Source organism: Chelonoidis abingdonii, chromosome 5, assembly GCF_003597395.2.
Source record: "Chelonoidis abingdonii isolate Lonesome George chromosome 5, CheloAbing_2.0, whole genome shotgun sequence".
NCBI lineage: Eukaryota > Metazoa > Chordata > Testudines > Testudinidae > Chelonoidis > Chelonoidis abingdonii.
In genome coordinates, this window is record NC_133773.1 from 95,159,571 (window position 1) to 95,174,431 (window position 14,861).

Here is a 14,861-nt window from a genome sequence, read left to right on the forward strand (position 1 = left end):
GAGCCAGTCTTTCTGATGCAGTCTCATCTAGAATATTGTCTGATATACTGGTCACCCATTCCAAAAAGGCTTTTGAAGAATTTGATGGTGTTCAGAGGGCAAGGAACATGATAAGGGACATGGAAAAGCTATCCCTAGAGAAGAGACTGCAAAAATTGGGATAGTTTACCTTATGAATAATATGAATAAGTATATTAAAAAAATAAGTGGTACAATAAGTAGGGCTGGTAGCATTGTCTATTAAGGTTGCCCACAACTTTATTATAAGATCCTGTTTTCAGTTGTGTTTAACTTTGCCAAACTTTAATAATTTAGGCTGAACTCTTTCTCCTAGCTGTTTGCCTCAGGCTGAATTCTTTCAGAACTTTCAGCCAAAATATTTCAATTCTCTCCTCCCCTTGGGAACAGGGGTAGGGGAAAAATTCTGATGACTTTTTCTCTGAAAGAGTCTAGAACCCTCATGGGTTGGAGCTGAGATTTGAAATTTAATAGGGGCATTGCCTTTGTGTTAGGAGTGGATGTTTCCATGATGCTTCTGATGTTTCCATGAAAATCAACCCAAATTTGGCCAAGTTTTAACCTTTTAAAAATAAGTTAGTGCATACATAGTCAGTAGAGGACACTTAGATTTTTGCAGCTAAAGTTTTTGAAGATCCAATCTGCACTGGATCTGCTCCAGCCTGGGCTGGAACAGGCCTTTCCCTGAAATTGCAGCTCTGGGCTCGGCTAAGTCCTGGGCCCTGCACTGAGAGTAGACAGCCTGTCTTTCGTGTATTCAGGCAGAATCAAGGAGGAAGCTGCCTGATTTGAATGCAGAGGGGACAAAAGCCAGACCTGGGAAGGGGAATAGGTTGGGACAAGGAGCCAGGAATGGGAAGGAAGAGAGAAACAAACTGGGGATTGGAGAGGGGGGGAAGAGCATGGCCGGCTCCAGGCACCAGCAAAGGAAGCAGCAAAGGGACGGCCAATGGAAAGGGGTGGCACGTCGGGGTCACTGTCGGCAATTCGGCAGCGGGTCCTTTTAGCCCTCTCTTCCTCTTTGAGCTTCCACCGAAGTGCCGCTGAATAGGAAGAGAGGGATCAAAGCACCAGCCACCAAAGAATGAAGCAGCACGACTGAGCTGCCGCTGACGTACTGCCGATCGCAGCTTTTTTCCCCCCCTCTGCTTCACTGCTTGGGGCAGCAAAAAAGCTGGAGCCGGCCCTGGGGTAGAGGACAGGCTGGATGGGCAAGGAGACTGGTACTGGTAGCCAGGAGTGGAGCCAGAGACTGGAACAAGGAGTGGAGATGAGGTTTGTTTGGGCAAGGAGATTGCAACTGATAACCCATGTGGTAGGGGAAGCAGGAGATGGGTGACAGAAGACAGATCTGAGGAAGAGCCAGGGTGTGAAGCAAGAACTGGTAGTAACTGGGCAAAGACAGGGACAAGGAACTTGGGAAAGTGATCCAGGAAGTAAGATTGGGATGGGGAGCCTGTGGAGACAGAAAACATGAGGTGGCACCTCATGGGCAGCTTGGGGGTCTCCAAAGTTTATACAGTATTAGATATTGGGTGTACATAGTACATCACAGCATGTGCTTTTTGTGATTGCCAGGAGATGTCAGGCTTAAGCCCACCCAAAGCTAAAGGCCCTCCCCTGAGGGGAAGGGGCCATTGAACCCAGACTATGAGTAAATGCCAAGGAGAGGGAGAACGCACACACACCTGGAACAGCAGTGAAGGTCACAGGTTAAAAGCCATGGAACCTGAAGAGGTCACTCAGCAGAGAACCCTGGACAGCAGCTATTGCTTCTCAAGGCATACAGGGAGTCAGTCACTGCCCTGAGGCATGACTGTAGAAGGGAACAGAAATAGGCCCCCAGTCACAGGGCATGCCCTCATCCAGATTCCTCCTCCTGGTATGATGGATGGAAGATTTGGCCAGTATCAGGATGGGGCTGAGGAGATCTTGCAACTTTATGGGGCCCACAGATGGGGTGTGCTAGGCTCAGCAGGTATAGGGGGAAGAGCAGCCAAAACCTCAGTAAAAGATTCTGAAGAAGCCCGAAGATAAGCTGCAACCTGGCACTCTGTAAGTGGATGTGCACCGGCATGCCCCTCTCAATGCAGAAAGCACAGGTGCCGGGGAAGGTCATGAACTGAACCAGACACAGCCAAGTACTCACAGCTCTGGAAAGCTGCAAAACAATATCTCCGGCAGGCCACAGGACCAGAATGAAGTATAGACTGGCCCACCAGGGTTCTTTGCCCTCGTTTGGTGGCAGCAGGTCCCACCACTTGGTGTCAGAGCAGGACATGAGGGAGAGGAAGTGAATGGTGTGAAGCATGAGTGTGTACAGATGTTTTGTGGGCATGGTTTGGAGGCAGACCAGCTGGATGGTGTCCAGCTGATTGAAGTTGGAGGTCAGGGTGGCCATGGAGGTTCATGGGGTAGGGGACAGTCCCCTTCAGTGCACTGGAGGCTGATCCTGGCAGAAACCACCAGAATCAGAGACCTTCTGGACTACAACGGGAGGGACTGGGTGGATCCCTGAGTGCTTGGTCAGTGCATAGGGCTCTCCTCCCTTCAGACCCCTCTGCGTGTACTCTAGGAGGCGAGGGCAGCCTTATCGCCCACCTCTTGGGGTTCTTTGAGCGGGTCCTGGGAGAAGATGTTACCTGCCCACCCCTCACCTGAGGCCCTCCAGACCTTTTCATTGGGCCCCCTCCCTTCCATAACCTGAGCTGGCTGTGCGCCCTACAGCCAGTTTGCTTCCAAACTGCATCAAGGGAACAACTTTACACACTTGCGCTCCACACATTTCACTTCCTCATCCTTGTGCCCTGCCCCGATACCAAGAGGCAGGACTTTCTACCTGTAAAGGGTGAGGAACCTGGGTGGGGAGGCAGCCTATATTCCATCCTGGTCCCATAGCCTGCTGGGGATAGTGATTGGTGGCTCCTTCATGGAGCCATGAGCATGGGCATGTACCTGTACCTGGTGTGGTTCAACCCCATCCCTGATGCCTGCCCATTTTGCAGCATGAGGGAGACCCTGGTGCACACCTATCTAGAATGGGCCAGGTTGCAGCCCCTATTCGAGCTCCTCCAGAACCTCTTGTTAAGGTTCTGGCTGCACCTCCCCCCGCCCCCGCACACCTCTTCATATATTCAAACTCTGTCCATGGCCCCACGAAGTCACAAGACCACCTCATCAACCTCCTCCAGGCATGGGCCAAAGTGGCCATCTACAATACCAGGAGGAAGATGCTGGATGAGGAGATGCTCTGCGACTGTGGTGGCCTATTTCACAGGAATATAAAGACAAATTACTGGAGTAATGAGCACCATAAAAAGTCCATGAGGACATTAACGATTCTGGTCTCAGAACAGGGTTTGAATAGTGTACAGTCAAAGTATGAGACTACATATTGAACAACTAGGTGAAAATATTGAATAAACTGCTTATTAAGTGGACATCATCCCTGCTGTACACTGAATGAGGCAGCGGTCATATGGAAAAAATAGTACATAATCATGAAATTAAAAACTTGAATCATAAGGAATATGTATAAAATGACCCTTAACTTTTGTGTGCTTGATTTTGAAATCTTAATGTAGTTGTGTGTATAGGTAGAGGCAGAGAGGAAAGGAGAGCTCCCTGTTTCATAACAAGAACAATGACATTTAAAAAGGTAGCAAATTTAAAACATAAGGAAAAGCTTTTTCATACAATATAATTAGAGTGGGGAACTCATTGTCACAGGAAGCTATTGAGATTAAGAATTTAGCGTAATGCAAAGAGGATTGGACATTTATATGTATAACAAGAATATCTAGTGTTATAATAAGGGCAAAAAATTTGGAAGGTATAGTCATTCTTCAGGGCTTAAGCCAATGAATGTCTAAGTATTAAAAACTAACAGCAAAAAAAAAAAAAAAAAAAGTACATGAGAAGCAAGAAGTTTACCAAACAACCAGTGGGGCCAATGAATGAACAAGGTGCTGATGGTGCACTCAAAGAAGACGAGGCTGTTGCAGAGAATCTAAATGAGTTCTTTGCATATGTAAGAAGACTGTTGTTCCCTTACTAAAAGTCAGTGGGGGTGTTTTGGAACTGGGAGCTAGCCAACCAAAAGAAAGGGGAAGGGTCGATGGGAAATCAAGACCCTGAGACTGACAATCCCCAGGAACAATGGGGAGAGGCCAGTGCTCCAGGTCAGCCTGACTGATAGGGCTAATGAGAGAGTCAGGAGGAGTCCTGTCCTCCATGTGAGTTGGAATTGCCTGGGTTAGACAGAGTGGGGCAGAGCTAAGGAGAGAGCAGGGGCCCAGCTGAACTGGGAAGCAAAGCTGTGCCAGATCCAGAGGGGGCAGAAAAGCAGCTCAGGAAGCAGGTCAGTGCTGGGAGCAGAGTCACAGAAGCAGCTCACAGAGCAGACCTGTCCTGGGAGGAGAACTGCAGCAACCAGAGCCAAAGGGGCCAGAGAAGCTGCTCAGGGAGCTGGAGGCAGAGCAGCAATAATCCCCATGCCGAAGCAGAGTGGTGGAGCTGGAGCTGAGGCTGGAGCCAGGTGTGGTGAGCAGCTAGGGAGAGTGAGGGGGACCCTGAGCTGCAGGTCCAGTGTAGGGAAACATAGCCAGCCAAACGGCCCTGCAGGCGAGACTTGGAGGGGGACTGTAACCCTGACATAGCAGGGGCAACACTGGGTAGAAGGGTCCTGCCACCTAGAGCCTGAGAGCATGTGGCCACCCCCAGAGCAAGTGTCCAACTTGCAATGTCCCTGCAGCACAGCCAGGTCCTGAGAAGGAGGCCTGGGACCAACAAGGAACAGACTGAACTTCCCTTACATTCCAGAGACACTGTTTGTGATGTCCCTGTGCCACAGAGTGGGGTGATGTTTTTCTAAAAAAGTGGGAAAGGTTAATTGATTGCTGTTTAATAAATTGTATTTGCTTTGAACTGTATGTGAGGATCAGTGGGTCAGGGAAGCATCCAGTGCAGAGAGCACCCCAAACTGGGGACACCCTAGCCCCTGTCCTAAGTGACCACAACAAGGCTGGGAGTTGAGCCCTCCAGGAATCCTGGGCCAAGCTTTGTTGGGGTTAGGAGGACTCTGCCACACAGAAGACTGGAAGGGGAGCCCTTGAGGTCAGGCAGGGCTCTGGATAAAGGAGGTGGGAGTGAGGACTCAGATCCTTTTGCTAGCCCACTTCGCTGGGGTAGTGTATAAGCCAGGAAAGTTCCCCACAATACAAAGACCATTCCCCCACTTACACATGGGTCTTCACTATGAGGAAGATTCCTCACGTAAACAGCATGACTTAGGTGTAGGAATGTCCCAGATTGAGGTGTCAGAGGTTTTGGAACAAACTGAAAAATTAAAGCAGTGATAAATCACCAGAACCACATAGTATTCACCCAAGAGTTGTGAAGGAACTCAAATGCAAAATAGTAGAATTAACAACTGTGGTATGTAATCAGCCTCTGTAGTGAGTGACTGGAGAATAGCTATTGTAATGCCAATTTTTACAAAAAAAGGCTCCAGAGATAATCCTGGCAACTATAGGCCAGTAAACCTAACTTCAGTATCAGGCAAATTGGTTAAAAGTATAGTAAAGAAGGGAATTATCAGACATTCAGACTCTTATGTTCGTCTATATGGCTTTTGTAAAGGGAAATCATGCCTCAATCAGAATTCGGAGGGAGGGAGGGAGAAAGAGAGAAGTCAACAAATATGTGGACAAGGGTGTTCCATTGGACATAGCATAGACTTTCAGAAAGTCTTTGATAAAGTTCCGCACCAAAGGCTCCAGTTCAGGGGTGGGCAAACTATGGCCCAGGGGCTGCATCTGGCCCTCCAGATGTTTTAATCTGGTCCTCGAGCTCCTGCCGGAGAGCAGGGTCAGGGGCTTGCCCCACTCTGCACGGCTCCCAGAATCAGTGGTATGCCCAGCGAAGTGGGCTAGCAAAAGGATCTGAGTCAGGAGCTTGCAGCTGGCGGCATAGTGAGCTGAGGCTGCGGGGGAGGGACCGGGAGTCTAGCCTCCCCAGCCAGGAGCTCAAGGGCCAGGAAGGACGGTCCTGCAGGCTGGATGTGGCCCGCAGGCTGCAGTTTGCCCACCTCTGCTCTAAAAAAAATAAAAATAAATAAAATAAAAAAAAATGTACTTTTTCCTTGAACAGGTTTTTAGGTGTTCCTTCTTCCTGTGGTTGGTCTGTGTAACCTGGGAGTGGTGAGTCACCACGGAAACATCATTTTCAAGCAGTAACTGAGGAGATGAAATTCAACAGCAGCTGCAGAAGTGGCTTGAGAGTGTATAAATAGACTTTTAGAGCAGACCAATGACAGACTTATCACTTGCATACACGTCCTGTCTGGTACGACATCCCCACTTCTCCTTCCCTTGCCTGCCACTCAAATATATAACATGATCTTGAAAACACACAATTGGAGGCATATGGTGAGTGGCTCCGAGTCCGTAAGAGACCACAATCTGAGCTACTTACATAGTCCTCACCATTTGTGACGTACAAGGGATTCTCCAAACAAAAATAAAAATGAAAAGGTCCTTTCCCCACTCCTTCGCTTGAGAGGGAATCAGAATAAAAGAAAAAGACAAAAGTAGCCAGTCCTTTCATCACCCCTTTGGAGTTTGACTTATCACTAGGTTTAAATCAAGGTTAAAGTCTGCCTCTCCTTTTATTTACCCTAACTTTGTACCTGATCCATGCAGTTTCAGGGACAGCAAGGTGACCCTAGCCTGTTTGCCAGAAGCTGGGAATGGGCAACAGGGGATAGACCACTTGATGATTACCTGTTCTGTTCATTCCCTCTGAGGCACCTGGCATTGGCCGCTGTCAGAAGACAGGATACTGGGCTAAACTGACTTTTCGTCCAACCCAGTATGGCTGATCTTATGTAAGGTGAGAGACTCTCCTTACTGCTCAATCCTTGTAATCAGCCATCTTCTCACTCGTAGTCACCATACCTTCCCAGGGAAGGGTTTTTTCCCCTTTAAGCTTCCCCCTCCAGGCAGCACAAGCCTACAAGTGTCTGGTTAGCGCTGTCTGTTCTCAGAGGAACTTGTTAGCCTTCTCCCTAGTAGAGTAAGGGTGTGCCCTCTCACAGGGTAAAACAGCTCACATTTTAAACAGAGGTGATCCCAAATTGTCAACCAGATCCAAAAATCAGTGACTTTGGGGGAGAGTATGGATCCAGCTCTGAATTTTGTGACTTACCCCGTTTATAATGGCTTGAAACCCAAAACCGAACTCCAACACCCTCAGAAGTTGGGGAACTTCAGATCTGGGTTTGCATCTATTTCCAAACTTCTTGATTTGGGCCACTGTATCATTTTAAACTCAGTTTTGACATTCTCCACGTGCCAGCACTGGAGATCTATAAACAAGGACACATCTAAACTCCACGATAATTGGAGAGACTGGTTTTATAGGGGACAGATTGCGAGCGGGAAGGGAAATGATAAATGGTTTGGGAAGATGCAGGGACACTAGGCGCCTCTCGAATCATTAAATCCTGTTCTCCCTCCTGTCACTGTGCAGTAAGATTTCTCTGCACAAACCTCAAGAAGCGGGTGTTTCGTCAGTAAATCCAAGGGGCGGAGCAGAAAACTTGGCCAAGGAGGCTGCACTGTGCGCAGGATATAGAAAAACTTTCAGCTTCCTTTTTCTCAGCATTGCCGCCTTGTAAAATGAAAGTACGTAAGCCTCACCAGGCGCCTGGGCTGCCGGGTTCTGCTCTCCAGCGGAGCAGTGGGAGGAGGAAGAGAAAGGGGCGGCGGTCTAACTGGTGACCTCCCCCCGGGAGGGTGAGGGTTAGGCTTCGGCTTCGGCTTCGGCTTCAATGCAAGCTCGCTCCGCAACGCCAGTTCCAGGGCTCAGCTTCTTTTAGCAGGAGCAGCAGCAGCACCACTCGCCTTAAGCCGCGACCGCAGGTAAGGGCAGCGCAGCTGGGGTGGGCGGCTCCTCCTTTCCCACCTGCTGGTACGCGGGGGGGCGGGTAGCAGAGAGGTAAGGGGCTTGGGCGGAGGGAAGTGGACAATTTTCATCCCCTGGCTGGTGTGGGGGAGTTGCTCTAATAAGGAAGAAATAGTTAAGCAGAGGCAACTCCTAGCCTGTGCTTTTCTTACCTAGAGGTTTCTCTCTTTCCGGTCTGGGGCACCTGTGATACCAAGGCTGATTGATGGCTGAGCCATACCCAGAAGGGCTAAGGAAGGAGTAACTGGTCCGAATTCATACTGTATAATATGCATCTAGATACTGAAATGATAGATTCATCTGAAATAACGGTTCATTTTAGCTGTTAGTGTGCTTCCTCCCCGTCCACCCCGCCCTCCACAACATGGGGTGGGGACAAGGGAGTAAACAAATAAATAAGTTGTTATATATATATATATATATATATATAAAATCACCAGTCAGTGGAAAAAGGGCAGACAGGTAAATTATCTGCCTGGCTGATAGACTTTCATGATCATTTCATAAGCAAGCAATATCAAGAGAGTTTGCTGTTTCTGATAACGGTAACACTAGGTTCACAAACTGGGATAACGTAGAAGAAAGGTTTTATCTATGCAATTTTAAATGTCTGACTACAACACCCTCAGCCATCACTAGACATGTGTATGGTGTTACATTGTATTTGTTGGGTGCATTTTGGATATTGTGAATTTAATTTAAGAAAGCAGATGGTTGCTTACAGTGGCTAAAAAATGAAATAAGATAGAACTGATGAACAGTCTTGCCCTACAACATTGTATTCAGGGGATGAGATGTTATGATATTTTATCCTGTGATTTTATTACCAAGTGACTAAGAAATAACCAACGTTATCTCTGTAGAATCTTTTGGAAACATGATTTTTTTCCTATTTTTTGAAATCTATAGTAAAAGTGATTAAAAATTACTAAAGTGTGTAGTTTTATTCTGTGTTAGGATTGGTCAGTGTACATTGTTTATAAAATGAAACCATGTAAACACAATAAGCTGTAAAATGCTTTATTTTTATACAAGTGTTTATCTCAAATACATAAGACATTTTCTTTTTAGAAGACAATGCAACTTTGTATTTCATACTGTCTAATCTCTATTAGCTAGTGAGGTCTTACTTGTTTTGTTGTTTTCATTTGCCTTTATTTTCTCTGGTCTCCCTTTTCTCACTACTGAAATTTAAGCCTAGTTTAAAAATGCTACAGCATGCATTTGTATAAAGGTTTCAACATTAGAATGCAACACAAAAATTAGCTCTGCTGCAGAAATGAGATAACATGGAAGAAATATTGAAATGGTCAACACAATATTCTGACATGGAATGTTAATGCTGTTGTGATGAAAAAGGCTCGATTTTCCTTTCTGGATGTTTTGAGGAATGCACATGCCTTTACTAAGAGCTGCTGGATGGTTTGCATCTGTGGCATAAATATTTTCGTTACAATGTAGAAGGGCACAAGCAATAACTGTAGATCCAAGTATTCCCAAAACATGGGGTGTTTATATACTAGAACTGAAACCCAGGACATACTTAACTCTTAAAACCTATGGACAAAGTGGTCCAATAGATTCACATTGTATAAGCTGTCAACAACCATGGCATGCTGCTACATGTAGTATTTCATGTAATGCAAGAAACCAGATCCTTATCCCACTGAAGTAACTGACAGAACTGCCACTGACAACAAAGGGACCAAAATTTGGACCCTATTCTCTTCATACCAATGGGCTCTGTATACATTGAGGCCAAATTCATTGGTTGTGTAATTGGACAACCCTCTGGAAGTCAGTAGAATTGCACCTGCTTTACCAATGCTGAATTTGGCCTCAAAACTTTATAAAACCTATTGTTCAATAAATCATAACACTTTTCCACCTCAGGGCATCATTCTCATAGCTTGTTCCCCGCCCCCCCCCCTCAGTTTTTATGCACATTTTAGAAAAATAAAAAAGTGAAAAATTATATTTGGTAGAGTGGGAAAGCTGAGTCAGCTGGAATGTGTATGTCATTTTTCTTTTTTGATAAATCAGGAACCAAATAGTGGCGATTGGTATTTGATTATTGACCTTTCATGCTGGTAAGTCACTCTCTGCCTTAGGCTAAGCCTTTCAGACAGTTTACAGTAAGGATAATAAAAGCAGAAAAAAATACCATGCCATATAAAACTTTACCCAAAACAAAACAATGAAAAACAATAAGGGTTGGTAGAGGAGGGGAGTAGAGGAAAAGAGGAGGTTCTACACATAAGGGCTCACAGTCAGAATAAAACATGCATTTTGGAAAAGAAAAGCAATTTCAGGGGTTTCTTGAAAGTAGGGTGGGATGGACTGAGATGGGTATCAAGGAAGATTAGTTCCTCTCTGTAAAAGCCAATACAGTGAAGAGCCTGCTAAAGCATGATGGCAGAATGCCTAAAAAGTGAGAGGTCTATTGAAATGAGGCCTAGAGAGGAATTCTTAGGATGTAGACCCTGTCTGCATTCTACTGAGGTTGGCATGCTAATCATATTGTAACACCCAACTATCTAGGTACTTGGAGAGAAAAGATGAATCTTGGGAAGTGGGGGGGAAGGGTACTATGGTTGGCATACATGACCCTATCAGGTATCCTTTTAGGGCCCAGGTCAATAAACTATCTAGCTCTTGAACACTCAATTGAGGCAATATCAGTTTTATCTAATAAAATTTTCTGGTTACGTGGGAGAGATATTTATCTTCATCTGAATTAATCCTTAAATTTCTGTCAATGTCATTTTTAAAGCCCTTTTGCATTTCTTGCTTCTTAGTATAAATGTGTAAGTTGTGTGTGAAGAGGAAGTTCCTGGCATTATCTTGTTTTTCAGCCATGCATCTGGATGATATTTCATTAGTAAATGGTTGAAACAACTAAAAATTGGATAGATTGTTTAGTCTCTGAATAACTGTAGATTATAATTCTGCACGGGCGATCCAGCTATTTCAAAGAAGTTATTGATTATAAGGCTAGAAGCCATTGTGATCTGACTGACTTCCTACATAATCACGGGCCATAGGACTGTCTTGAATTAATTCCTTTGGAACTAGATTATTTTCTGGAAAAAAATCCAATCTAGATTTTAAAAAAATCCCCAGTGATGGAAAAATCTACCACAACCCTTTGGTAATTTATTCCAATTATTAACTATCCTCATTAAAAATGTGCACCTTATTTTGTCTGAATTAGTTTAGTTTCAACTTCCAGCTGTTGGATCTAATCAGTCCTTTGTCTGCTAGATTGAGAAACACTTTATTACAGAATTTTTGTCCCCCCATGCAGGTACTTACAGACTATGACCAAGTTACCCCATAATATTCTCTTTATTAGGTTAATTAGATTGAACTCCTAAGTCTAGATCCACAAAGGTACTTAGATGCCTAAGTCCCAGTTTTAAGCACCATTGTGCAATCCACAAAACTCTTGGCTAGTGCCTAGCTCTGTAGGCACCTAAAATTTATTTACTGCCTGAATTTTTGCTGTGAAAGTTCCCTAGGCACCTAAGTTTCTGCCTCTGGATATGTGCACTACTGCCTCACGCTAGGCATCCAGATGCCTACCTCCCATCTAAGGTCCCATGTGATCCTCAAACTAGATAAGCAGAGGAACATCTATCTGACCCATAGAGCTTGATCTGATAAGTAGCCTCTGAGTATGCATACCACATTGGGTCCAATTTAAAATCTGTCTGGAGGAGGCAACACAGCACCACCCACCTTATTACTTTTAGCCCATGGTTTAGCACACTCACCTGCAGGGGTGGCTCCAGGCCCCAGCACGCCAAGCGCATGCTTCGGGCGGCATGCCGCGGGGGGCACTCTGCTGGTTGCTGGGAGGGAGGCAGGTGGCTCCGGTAGACCTCCCGCAGGTGTGCCTGCAGAGGGTCCACAGGTCCACTGGAGCCATCTGCCGCCCTCCCAGCGACCGGCAGAGCGCCTCCCCGCAGCATGCCGCCGTGCTTGGGGCAGCGAAATGTCTAGAGCCGTCCCTGCTCACCTGGGATGTGAGAGACCCATGTTCAAAACAGTCCTGTGTTTGATGGATTTTAACAGGGATCTCCCACTTCCAGAAGAATGCTCTAGCTACTGAACTATGGGATATTTTCATATGGGTCTCTCTCCTGTTGAAGCTGTTCCACTTTGGATAAATAATTAAGTGATAATGATAATTAGGGAAGGGGATTTGGACCCTGGCCTCCCACCTACTAGGTGGGTCCCCTGGCCACCAGGCTGTAGAATCACTCTGTGGCCTAATCTCATATTGAGTCTCTAACCACTGGGTTAAATGTTATAAAGTAGGCACCACAACCTACTCCTCCTCTGGCCATTTGGTGTAGAATGAGGTCAGTACCTAACTCATTCTCACGAGAAACAGCTTAGGCACCTGTCTGGCTCTGAGAAGAGTTTCTGGTTTTGGATGACTAGCAGAGATGGGCACCTCCCCGCAGCCCTGACCATCTTTGAGAGACAGGTATGGTTTTGGACACACTCTTCTTAAAGGTATCTCCCAGGGGGCTAGCTTAGGCAGATTGCCACCTTGGGTACTGACTTTTGTAGATTGCCTTCTCAGGCACCTATTTCTCCTGTCCCCTTCATTGTGTAGGGAGCCTAGGTGCCCAACTCAGGCTTTGTGGATCCCATTATTTCAGTAATTTTCTGGGCACCTTTAAGTCAGACAGTGCAATGCTCAGCTTAAGGCCCTTTGTGGATCTGGACCCTGGAGTCTGTCATAATCAGGTATATTTTCCAATCCTTTAATCATTCTTGTGGCTCTTTTCTGAACTGCTCCAATTTATCAACATCCTTCTTGAATTGTTGACAGCAGAACTGGTTTTACACCAAATAAAGAGGTAAAAGAACCTCTTGATTCCTACTTGAGATTCCCTTGTTTATACATCCAAGTATTTCCTTAGCTCTTTTAATCACAGTTTTGCACTGGGAAAGCAGGACTGTATCCAGGTAGCTGCTGTTATAGACACAAAATTTGGCTCTCTCAAACTAGGTGAACAATTTAGAAGGGTGAACAGATGGTACAGAAGAAAAAGCCTGTCATGCAGAAAATCGTCTAAAAAAAGACATTTTATCAGTATATCAATGGCATTCTTTTCCTTGTTTCATATTACATGTGGTATGAATTTTTTTTTTTTAATATTTTGGGATGTGGTCCAATTTCTGTATAAGAGTAGAAAGACAGTGATTATGCTATTTAAATGCTGGCCTACAGAAATAGTTTAATGAAGAGGAGGAAGTAGGGCTTAAGATCAGGGGCTAAAGTTACATCAGGCTTGAATAAACAGATGATTCAAACAGTCTATCTTTAGTAGAAAGAATGTTAAAAAAGTGTTACAGAGAGTTCCATCCCCATATCAATTTGAGATAGTGTTTTTTCTGAAAAGTGTTTTTTCTGAAGATGTACATCTTGCCCCTAATGTGGCTTTTGGTATTGCTCTGAAGAACAAACAAATCAGAAAGATTTAAATTGTCCCTTTATGTTCTTTGTCAATATAAAATTAGTGAGAAAGTCAACTGTGGAGAGGTTATAGGAAATAACTTACCTACCTCACTGTAATAAGCCTCTTCTTCCCAAATCTGGACCTTAGTGTCCAAAATCTGGGTGCTTAGCATGAACCTCCAAGCTTAATTACCAGCTTGGATCTTATCTCGCTGCCAACATGTGTGGATTTGCTGGAATGGTTTTAAACTGGATATCTTTTAAATCAGACTGTTTTATTCATCATTTTCTTATAAGCAATAGCCCTGTATTATGTCATCTTAATGCAGTGATCAGTCATGTGTTGTTTCTTTCTTGTTTATAAAGCTTTCTTTTTAAACCTGGTTGAGGTTTTTCTCTGGTTCAGGCTAAGGAACGAAGGGGGGGGGGAAATCGCTTTTGCGTGGACTACCGTAAGCTAAATGCGGTAACTCGTCCAGACAACTATCCAATGCCACGCACAGATGAGCTATTGAGAATTGGGACACGCCCAGTTCATCTCTACAATAGACTTAACCAAGGGTACTGGCAGTACGCGTAGATGAACCTCAAGGAAAGGTCAGCATTCCGTCACCCTGCAGGGGTATACGAATTTAATGTACTTCTTTCGAGCTACGAAATGCACCCGCCACCTTCCAGAGGCTGGTAGATGGTCTACTAGCAGACTGGGAGAATATGCAGTTGCCTACTCGATGATGTGCCATTTTTTCAAACTCCTGGCCCGAACACCTTAGTACACCTGGAAAAGGTCTTTGAGAGTATCAGGCAGGCCAGGACTAACTGTTAAGGGCCATAAAATGTCAAATCGGCAAAACAGAGTGACTTACCTTGCGACACCAGGTGGGTCGAGGAACCATCAAACCCCTACGGCCAAGTGGATGCTATCCAAAAGTGGCCTGTCCCAAAGTCAAAGAAACAGGTTCAATCCTTTCTAGGCTTGGCCGGGTACTACAGGTGGTTTGTACCACACTACAGCAAATCGTTGCACCACTGACCGACCTGACCAGAAAGACCCAGCAAATACCGTTTAAATGGACTTGATGAGTGTCAGGACGCTTTACCCAACTTAAGCAACGTCGACTCTGACCCTGCGCTAAGGCCCCAGACTTTGACAAACCATTCCTAGTAACCCCGATGCATCTGAGCGTGGTATAGGCAGCAGTTTCTCATGCAGGAAGGACCGGATCACAACTTCCATCCTGTCGTGTTTTCTCAGCAAGAAACTATCTGAGAGGAAAGCCACTGGTCAGTCAGTTGAAAAGGAATGCTATTGCATTGGTACGCCCTGGAAAAGCTGCGCACATACGTTTGAGGACGCGGTTCCAGCTACAAACTGACCATGCTGCGCTAAAGTGGCTTCATA

At 45.4% G+C, this 14,861-nt stretch overlaps 1 protein-coding gene across 3 annotated transcripts in view; it reads left to right on the top strand.

Moving 5' to 3' along the window:
- Nucleotides 1-14,861, top strand: part of TEC (tec protein tyrosine kinase) — a 152,059-nt gene that overhangs the window by 44,838 nt on the left and 92,360 nt on the right. Inside the window, exon 1 of one of the 3 annotated variants that reach the window (XM_032768902.2) lies at nucleotides 7,830-7,940. The exons of 1 other annotated variant lie outside the window; for it this stretch is intronic. The gene's annotated coding sequence lies outside the window, so the exon portion shown is untranslated. Of the gene's footprint in view, nucleotides 1-7,829; nucleotides 7,941-14,861 lie in introns of those variants that run through there. One more of the 3 variants, XM_032768906.2, reaches the window with a different exon arrangement.